Source organism: Peromyscus californicus, unplaced genomic scaffold (assembly GCF_007827085.1).
Source record: "Peromyscus californicus insignis strain IS unplaced genomic scaffold, ASM782708v3 Scaffold_18__1_contigs__length_77618521, whole genome shotgun sequence".
Lineage (NCBI taxonomy): Eukaryota > Metazoa > Chordata > Mammalia > Rodentia > Cricetidae > Peromyscus > Peromyscus californicus.
The window spans coordinates 39969229-39978269 of NW_026294480.1; the positions used below are offsets into that span (position 1 = coordinate 39969229).

General features: G+C 38.2%; 1 non-coding gene across 1 annotated transcript; it reads right to left on the reverse strand.

Moving 5' to 3' along the window:
• Positions 1–6267: 6267 nt before the first annotated feature.
• LOC128113895 (small nucleolar RNA SNORA48) lies at positions 6268–6396 on the reverse strand. The gene has a single exon (XR_008219700.1). It is a non-coding gene; the product is annotated as a small nucleolar RNA SNORA48 (small nucleolar RNA).
• Between the last annotated feature and the right edge of the window lie 2645 nt (positions 6397–9041).

The window sequence follows — 9041 nt, forward strand, 5'->3', positions numbered from 1 at the left end:
TGATGGATGATACTGTTCTGAAATTCCAGAGAATTAATAAAAAGACCCAATGGTATACTAGGAAGAAATGTGGTAGAGAAGGCAACCCAATCCTTTAATCCATAAAGATAAGGAATTAGATTCCTAAAAATCTACAATGATCAGCTTAGCATGCCACAGATCATCTGATGCCATTACATATACTGGGGCAGAGGAGGGGAGAGTGTACTCTTCTGCAAGTATACTGTGATTTGCTAACATAATTAAATTTTATGTCTATCAACCATGCTCATTCAAGTATTTCTGGCTTACCACTTATAATTTAAAGTGTAGAGTCAAGGACAGAGAGATGGCTCATTGCTTAAAACATTGGCTGTTCTTCCAGAAGAGCCAGGTTTGATTCCCAGCATCCCATCCCAGGTGGCTCACAACCATCTGTAACCCAGTTCCAGGGGATTCAATGTCCTTTGGGGGCCTCCACAGGCACCAGGCATGTGAGTGGTACATAGACATACATGCAGTAAAAACACTCATACACATCAAATAAAGTAATTAAATACTTTAAAGAGGAGAGTCAAAACCATTCTCATCCCCAAGGAAGCTCAACACCTAAACAGTCAAGAGATAACTACCATGGACACCAGCATCAGAGGGAATAGAGCAGTGCCCACTGAGAAGCCCGACCTTCTGCTTTACCTGCAACTGCCTTATGGGTGTTTATGAAACAGAACTCAGTTGGAGCTATGCTGTGGAGAAGTAAATTTAGCAGGCCATTCGATTGCCAGAGCAGAAGCGGTAACATAGGAGAACTTTAAAAGGAACACAATGATGGCTGGTTGGTTCCTCTTTCCAGGTTTAAAAATTAAACTAAGGCCCAAAGATGAATTATGCCTCATCTAAAATCACACTAATTAAGAATCCAGTTAGCACTAGCATACAACCCATGGGATTTCAGGTCCATGTTCTATTTAAATATATGCATTTAACCATCACTGTCTTGTGCCTGACATGTGCTTTCTTACAACTTGACCATAATTTTGCTTTAAAATTGTGCAATTACTGATCACTGGACAAAACCTCAAAAAATGCATCTAGAAGAATATGGGGTCTGATAGTTCTCCTTTGCTGGCTGAGAAACAAGAATTGCTGAAGAATAACACTTTCTCTTTTAAATATGGGCTGGAGACATTTTAAATTTTATTATGAATTTCTGCATTAACTCAGCTATAGAACCCAAGTTATATTGAATTAAATTTATCCTAACTGTTGACATGTTAAGATAATCAGAGTATCTACTATGGACTAATTTGTCAAGAATGGAGTCTTATTTCTTTTTGGATTTTGTAAGAACCTATAAATTGGTCAATGTAGCTAGAGTTTTCCTGCCTGGCCCACAGTCAGGACAAATCTCTCTCACCTGCCAGTCCCACAGTGCTCAGACCCAACCAAGTAAACACAGAGACTTATATTGGTTACAAACTGTATGGCCGTGGCAGGCTTCTTGCTAACTGTTCTTACAGCTTAAATTAATCCATTTCTATAAATCTATACCTTGCCACGTGGCTTGTGGCTTACCGGCATCTTCACATGCTGTTTGTCATCGTGGCGGCTGGCAATGTCTCTCTGATTCAGCCTTCCACTTCCCAGCTTTATTCTCCTCCTTGTCCCGCCTACACTTCCTGCCTGGCCACTGGCCAATCAGTGATTTATTTATTGACCAATCAGCAACACACTTGACATACAGACCATCCCACAGCAGGCCAGATAGAAAATGGTGTATGCCGCGCACTCCCCACATGCTTGACAGTTCCTGATTAGTGTGAGGCATCCATCTATTCATAAGTAGCTGCATTCTTCCTATGCCAAGCTAAGCCACAAAGATCCTGGGACAAGTTTGAAATAGAAATGTTTATTCCATGCTATTATATCTTGAAAATATATAACTTTCTTAAATATTATAGATGCTTAACAGCTAACAGTTTTCCTTAAGTCTTAGAAGAAAGTCTGGTCCTAAACTTTTGAACACTGTTGGAATAGTCAAGTGTATTACAGCTTTGGGGTCATACACTAAATGCGTTGTGTATTGCCATTTGAACAGAAAGCTTTTGTGGGCCAGAGTGTTGTGAATTGGATGTGAATTGTCTCCCAAAGGAACTACGGCGTTGAAAGATCATCACCAGCTGATGGTGCTATTGAGAGATGACAGATTATGGGGACACCAGCCTTATCAATGTGCCATTAGGAGGAAGGGGAAGTAAGTTACTGAGGAGGAGTCTTTGAAGGATCTGCCTTAATTTGGCCCTGACCTTTTCTGTTCCTGTTTTTTCTTGGCTACCATGGTAATTAGGTCGCTACCACCACCACACCCTTCTATAATGTTCCTGCCTTAACATGGGCTTAACACCAGAAGAAACTGCTGACTGTGAGCTACAATGAATCTTTCCTCTCTAAAGCTGTTTATGTATTTTTATTTTATAATAGATATTTTATAATAGTGGATAAACAGCTAACACATTTCCCTTCTGATAAGATTTATAAGAAACTTGAGTTCAAAATATTAATGATCATTTTTGAAATAAGTTGTAATCAACATTTCGTCCACACACATGCTATCTATTCAAATAGATCTGATCTCTCTCACAACTAATTTCTCTTCTATCTGTCCATGTAGTTTCCTTGTCCAAGTATAAGCGTGTTGCTGAGAAGGAAAAGCAGATCATTATAGTGGACACATTTGGTTCTAGTTGCAACTTTAATTACAGCTGCAGTACACTTCATTTTATTCTGCTGTGACTTTTAGAAGATACAATTTCTTAATTTTATTTAAAAATGCCTGTTTATATAAACAAAATTATTTTTCTTTATAATTATAAAACACCCTTAAAGGATACATTGATCAAACTATTAAAAGTTGCATAACAGAGATTATGTTATTGTTGCTTAGCACCATGACTTAAGGAAACCAGAAAGAAACACTAGATGGCTATATTTAAACTTACTTAGTCCTTACTTCACAGTAGAAATGGTACTAAATCACTAACATACTTTATGTTCACATTATCCAAGGTGAATATGACTGCTTTTGATGCTGATAGTAAGAAAAATGGCATAGCCCAAGTGGGTAATTATTACAAAGTTTTAAAAGGGGCTTTACTGACCCATAGGAAGTGTTAGTGGGAACTGACAGGGAAAGCTGTGCTCTAACTCTAGAAGCAGAACGGAGCCAGTGGGTTGTTTTACCCAGAAGGCCACCATCCAGGAAAAGAGAGTTTATTGGCACCAGAGAATGCTCTGCTAAAGAAGGAATCAGCAGGGAAAGGAAGTCACCAATCCTCCCACTATTTACCTTCTCTAGCCATGGGCAGAACTCTATCTGATCCAGAGTCTTTGGACCCATTGATGCAACCCAGGTTTCAGCATCCTCTGACATGGGGGCATGGAGAAGGGTAAGCAAGAGACAAACAGGAGATATCAGCATATTTCCCCCATTTTAAACGTGACCAAATTGGGAGTCCCCTGAAATTTTTGACAATTGAAGGTCATAAAAGTAAACCAATGTGAACTTAGGCCTTCCTCATGCTAATGACCCCACTAAGCTAAGCAAAGAAACAAAATGCAAGGAGCATTTTCAATTTGCAACTCTATTCCTCCCTTTAGTTTTCATACCCATATCATATCCAGAACCACAGCAAGGAATTGATACTTCTATCATCACATTTTAACTGAACTATAGAGTAATTCTGCAACATCTCTCTGTTGTCTGCCTCATTATTATTTTCCAAGGTGAACAAATTTACTGACAAATATTTCATGTAATCAAGTTAAATAATCATAAACAGACTAGTTGTGCGATGATAGCTTTTGTCATATATAGACAAAAAGATATAAGATTTAGAAGATATAACTAAAATGTATAACAAAGTCATCCTTTAGATGTTTATAATCTTTTGTGAGGGCCCTGTGAGCTCCAGAAGAACCAGGGATTTTTGTCTGACTTGTTCATTGCTTCTTAACAGAACTCATGATAGTGCTTAGTGGGTAGTGGGTGCTCAACACATATTCATGAATTGATGAATAGATGTGGAAACACAAACACTGGATATCAAATACAACTTGTAGACAGGTAGCATGTATATGACAGGTTTGAGAGATGGGAAGAATGGAGATCAGGCTTGGTCACCAGAGACTGAGGAAACCTTATCAGAAATGAAAATCAAGACTGAAGATCCAGATGGGTCTTGACAGGTGAAGGAGATTTAACTTATAAATACAAGGAATATTTGAGTACTTGAGACTTGAAAGGGAAATGACCCAGGCTGCTGGGATTTTTCCAGTAGGAAATCAGGATAAACATGATAATAAGGGAAAGTTTGCTCTAGAGGACCCAGACTAAGCCCTTCTAGCATCTCTACCTGTCTGTCAATCCATTTCCAGAGTGCTGCCTATTCTGAGCTACATCTATTTTCCTGGGCTGTGTCTATTTTATGTCAAGTACTGTGTCGCATGATGGTCAGGAAAACACACCCTACTTTGCCTCCTCTACAGCACAAAGCTTCATTGGTTGGGTTTGTGACTCTAGCCTAAGAAATCAGCTTAAAATTCAGTTTGGTCAACACACCTTTGGGATATTTTTATCTTCTTCGAGGCTCCAGATATGTTCTTATTGGAGCCCCTACAATTCTGAACTTCATTCATGAAAGTCCCAAGCGAACGAGGCTGAGTTGGTTCCACCTCATGGGAAAAATGAAAACTAGTAAGCTTTTTCTGTACACTGACTGTCCTTATGCCTATGAATCAAGCTGGTATCATACAAGTGCTGCCCAGTGAAACTTCTGACCCTGTGCTTTTCATCTCTTGGCTCGTGGAACATTATGTGTTAGTAGGAAAGCACTCATCCTGTGAATAGCAGCCAGCTGAGGCTTCGAGATCCTAGAATTGTTGATTTATGCTGCTTTTAGCATACTGCAATAATAGGCTCTCTCAATGTCAGACTTCTTGCCTTGTGCTATAACAGAATAAGAATTTCAAGTAGAGAGGTTTTCCCTTTAAATGTTTCTTTACAGATGGGTTCATAAGAGTGTTTTTTTAGTTGTTGGCTTGTTGCTTTTAACTCTCAGAAGCTACTTAAAGGAGAATTACCCATCAAGAGGACATGCTGGGTTGGAACACATCATTCAGACCCAAGAACTGGAGTGTTATTTGAATTGAACCAGAGAGAATTGAATTTCACTTCAACACACTCCATTATTTCCTTATTGAGTTCTTCATTTCTGTCTGCAGGGAAAGTGGGTGGTGGAGATGGCAGAAAGATAAAAAATATATGAAATTCTGAGGAATTGATTTTCTTATTCCGACCATGAGGTAGATGAAGATCTGTAATGCTGGAAGGACTCTCTACTTTAGCAAAGCCAGAAGAATGGAAGCTACTCTTAATAGCTTGGGATCTACAAAATTAAATTATAAATTTAATTTGGGCTTCTCAAGTGTTTTCTAGAACATTGGGAGGAAGGATGCACAAGGAAAATTTTGTGCCCTGTTAACATTATATTCCCTGTATTTGTGGATAACGGAAGCCCTGATTGCTAGTTTCAGTTTTGACTCAATTCTATAGATTACATTCACATATCAACTAAAGTTAGGTTCATCATTTTGGGTGGTGATTTAGCAATGAGTCATACAATTGGCTTTCTAGAAGAGTTTGTTGGGTTTATTATTATTATTATTATTATTATTATTATTAACTAAATTTATTCATTTATTTTACATCCCAACCGCATATTCCCCTCCCTCCTCTTCTCCCATTCCCTCTCCCCTACCTCACTCCCTTGCATCCACTCCTCCTCTGCTTCTGTTCAGAAAAGGGCAGGCTTCCCATGGGTGTCAGCAAAGCACGGCATATCAAGTTGAGGTAGGACTAAGCTCCTCCCCCCTTGTATTAAGGCTAGGCAAGGCAACCCAGTATAAGGAATGGCTTCCCCCAAACCAGCCAAAGCATTAGGGACAGCCCCTGCTCCCTCTGCTACAAGGAGTCCCACCCGCCTTTAATCCCAGCGCTCGGGAGGCAAATCTCAGAATTAGATGTCAGCCTGGTCTACAGAGGAAGTTCCCAGGACAGCCTGGGCTACACAGAGAAACCCTGTCTTGAAAAGCCAAAACCAAAAATAAATAAATAAATAAATAAATAAATAAATAAATAAATAAATAAATAAATAAATAAATAGATAAATAAATAAATAAGAAAGAAAGAAAGAAAGAAAAAGAAAAAGGGTTTTTTTTATTTTTTTTTTAAAATGCACCCTAGGCATGAAACAGCTTTGACATCAAATAAGATGAACAGAGAACTACCATCTGCTCTGCCCCTGGCTGACATAAGAACACCACCACTAACAAGGTGTCTCTTTACCCATTGCCAGGATGTGTTAAGGTTCTTAATATGTGCTATTTTAATAATTTGCTTCTCACATGTAATCCACAGTAATATAATATTTGGTTAAGAGTTGTTTTCTGGTTAGTGGATTTTTTTTTTTTTTTTTTGTCTGTTTGTTTCTTTTTTCTGTCAACTTGAAACAAGCTGGAATTACTTGGGTAGAGAGGACCTCAACTGAAACAATGCTCTCTCCAGACTGGCTTGTAGGCAAGCCTGTGGAGCGTTTTCTTGATTGATGATTGTTATGGGAGAGCCCAGCCCACTGTGGGTGGTGCGACCCCTGGGCAGCCTGTCTTAAATGCAATAAGAAAGCAGGCTGAGCCAGACATGGGAGCAAGCCAGTAAGCAGTGTTCCTCTATGACCTCTGCTTCAGTTTTTTCCTCCAGCTTCCTGCCCTAACTTCCCTTCATGATGGACTACATTTGTAAGCTGAAATAAACCTTTCCCTCCCCAAGTTACTTTTAGTCATGATGTTTTATCAGAGTACCAAAGACAAAGTAATAAATCAGTTATTGCAGAGAAAGTTTTTAAAACAAAATGTGTTGAGGACTAGGGGAGTAGTTCAATTTCACTGGGTAAGAGGGCTTGCTACTCTTCCAGAGGGCCAATTTCAGTCCCCAGACAAGGCAAGTGGCTCACAACTGCCTGTTCCTCCAGCTGTAATGGATCTGAAGCCTTTTTTATTTCTCTGTGGGCACTGGATTCATGTGCTAGATGCACATACAGATACATACCCACCCCCACCCCCCCCCACACACACACATTATAAAATAAAATGAAAATATCTGTTTGTAAGTAGACACAAGGGTTCAAATCCAGTGCTCTAACTTAGAAATGCATGTTATTTATTGTGCCTCAGGCCACAGATGTGAACAAATCTCCCGACCTTTTTATAAAAAGAAATGGTTGCAGAATAGCTTTTGATGTTCTTGAATTATTCTTTGTAACATCCAGTGAGGTAGGTGCCATTTTTTGCTTTTCCAACTTCAGAGTTTTTCAGCTTCTGAATTTGAAAACTCTTACACACCTGCACAAATTGCCAAATATCCTAATTGTGTGTTCATACATCAAATCTTTTTTGTTCAAGAATCTCAATCGTGCTTTCTATAACGATGTTTTGAATTTTGAAAATAATCGAGTAAAAGACAATAAAAATAGAAACAGAAAGTGAGATAAGAATTTTAAAGAAAGAAATATATATTTATTTTATTTTTAATTTATTTTTATGGTTCATAGTTTCAGATCAGGTATTATAATGAGTTCACAAATGACAACATCACACAGCTAAATTAAGGCAGCTGCTCACACCAGCACTTACTCGGATCCAAACTCTGTTCATCTCGGTGAACTTGTACACAACTACAATTGTCATCATGGAGTTTGCTTAGGGTGTTACACTTTCACTATCAATTACATTTTACACATTTATCCACCACAAAAATAAAGGCATTGAGACAGAATTGAAAGCAGGAGAACAATTAGCCTTACATCACCTTTCATGATTCGTGTGACCTTTTGCCTGCATTCCATCCTTCCTCATCCGTCACCTAACGCTCCCTTTGCCTGGCCTCTTTTCTAAATGTTACACTATACCCATACTTAGAGATGCTTACATACATAAATACATATGTATACATTATAGGATAGCATCTTCATATAAGGAAAACATGCTGTTCTTCTAGTATTCATTCGGTTCATGGTCTTCAAAATGTAGCTCGCATATTCTTTTTATTGCATTCTGTTCCTTATGCCCAAATAAACTGCTGTCCTTTTTTAATTCTATGCTATTTCATTAAAATCATTCATTTCAAGTGGGGTGTATATAAATATTTAAGAAAGGTAGGTACCAATTTAATGCTTATACTTTCCTAGTAACAACATTTTCATTATTTTTTTCCAGTAGATAGCTGGAGACAAACCATCAGTGAAGAGTCACGTAGGGTCAGGTATCAAATAAATGAAAGATCCAAAGTTGAAACTCAGTTTTATAAAAGAAGCAATAAATTACATGGAACATAATATCCATCCACAGAAATACAAGATGACTCCCTGGGTCATCACTTCAGGACTTGGGTTGCTATGGGAACTGAGCAGTTAGAACCTTGAGGTAATAAATGTCACCACTAAAAGGAAGCCGGTCATTAAACCACAAGCATTCGCCAAAACTCCAAGGCTGCCTTCCTGGTAGCAATCAGCCTTCTATATCAAGTTCCATATCTGTATACTGTCTTCATTAGAACTAGAGTTGATAGGATTCATTTGATAAAATATTACCTCATGAAGGAATGGTTTAGCATTGTTATACGCTCTGCCAAGGTGACCTTGGCAAGCTAAAGTAGAATTCTGATCATTCTCATCAATAAAATGATAATAATGCTCTCTTATGGGATTATTTGCCATTTACAAATGACTTCCATATTGATTAAGTCAGTGATTCTCAAAACGACATTTTAGATGGAAGGATCTGCCATTGTTAATTGTATTTTGTCTTTCTGTGTTGAAGAATGGACATTCATAAGTGGATCCTTCCTAGAATGATAAGTTTGTAGATTAAAAACATCAAGGGCTTTTGATACTCATTACTGAATTAGACTTATGAATTATATTGCTATTTCTCATTAATTTCTTTGCCAC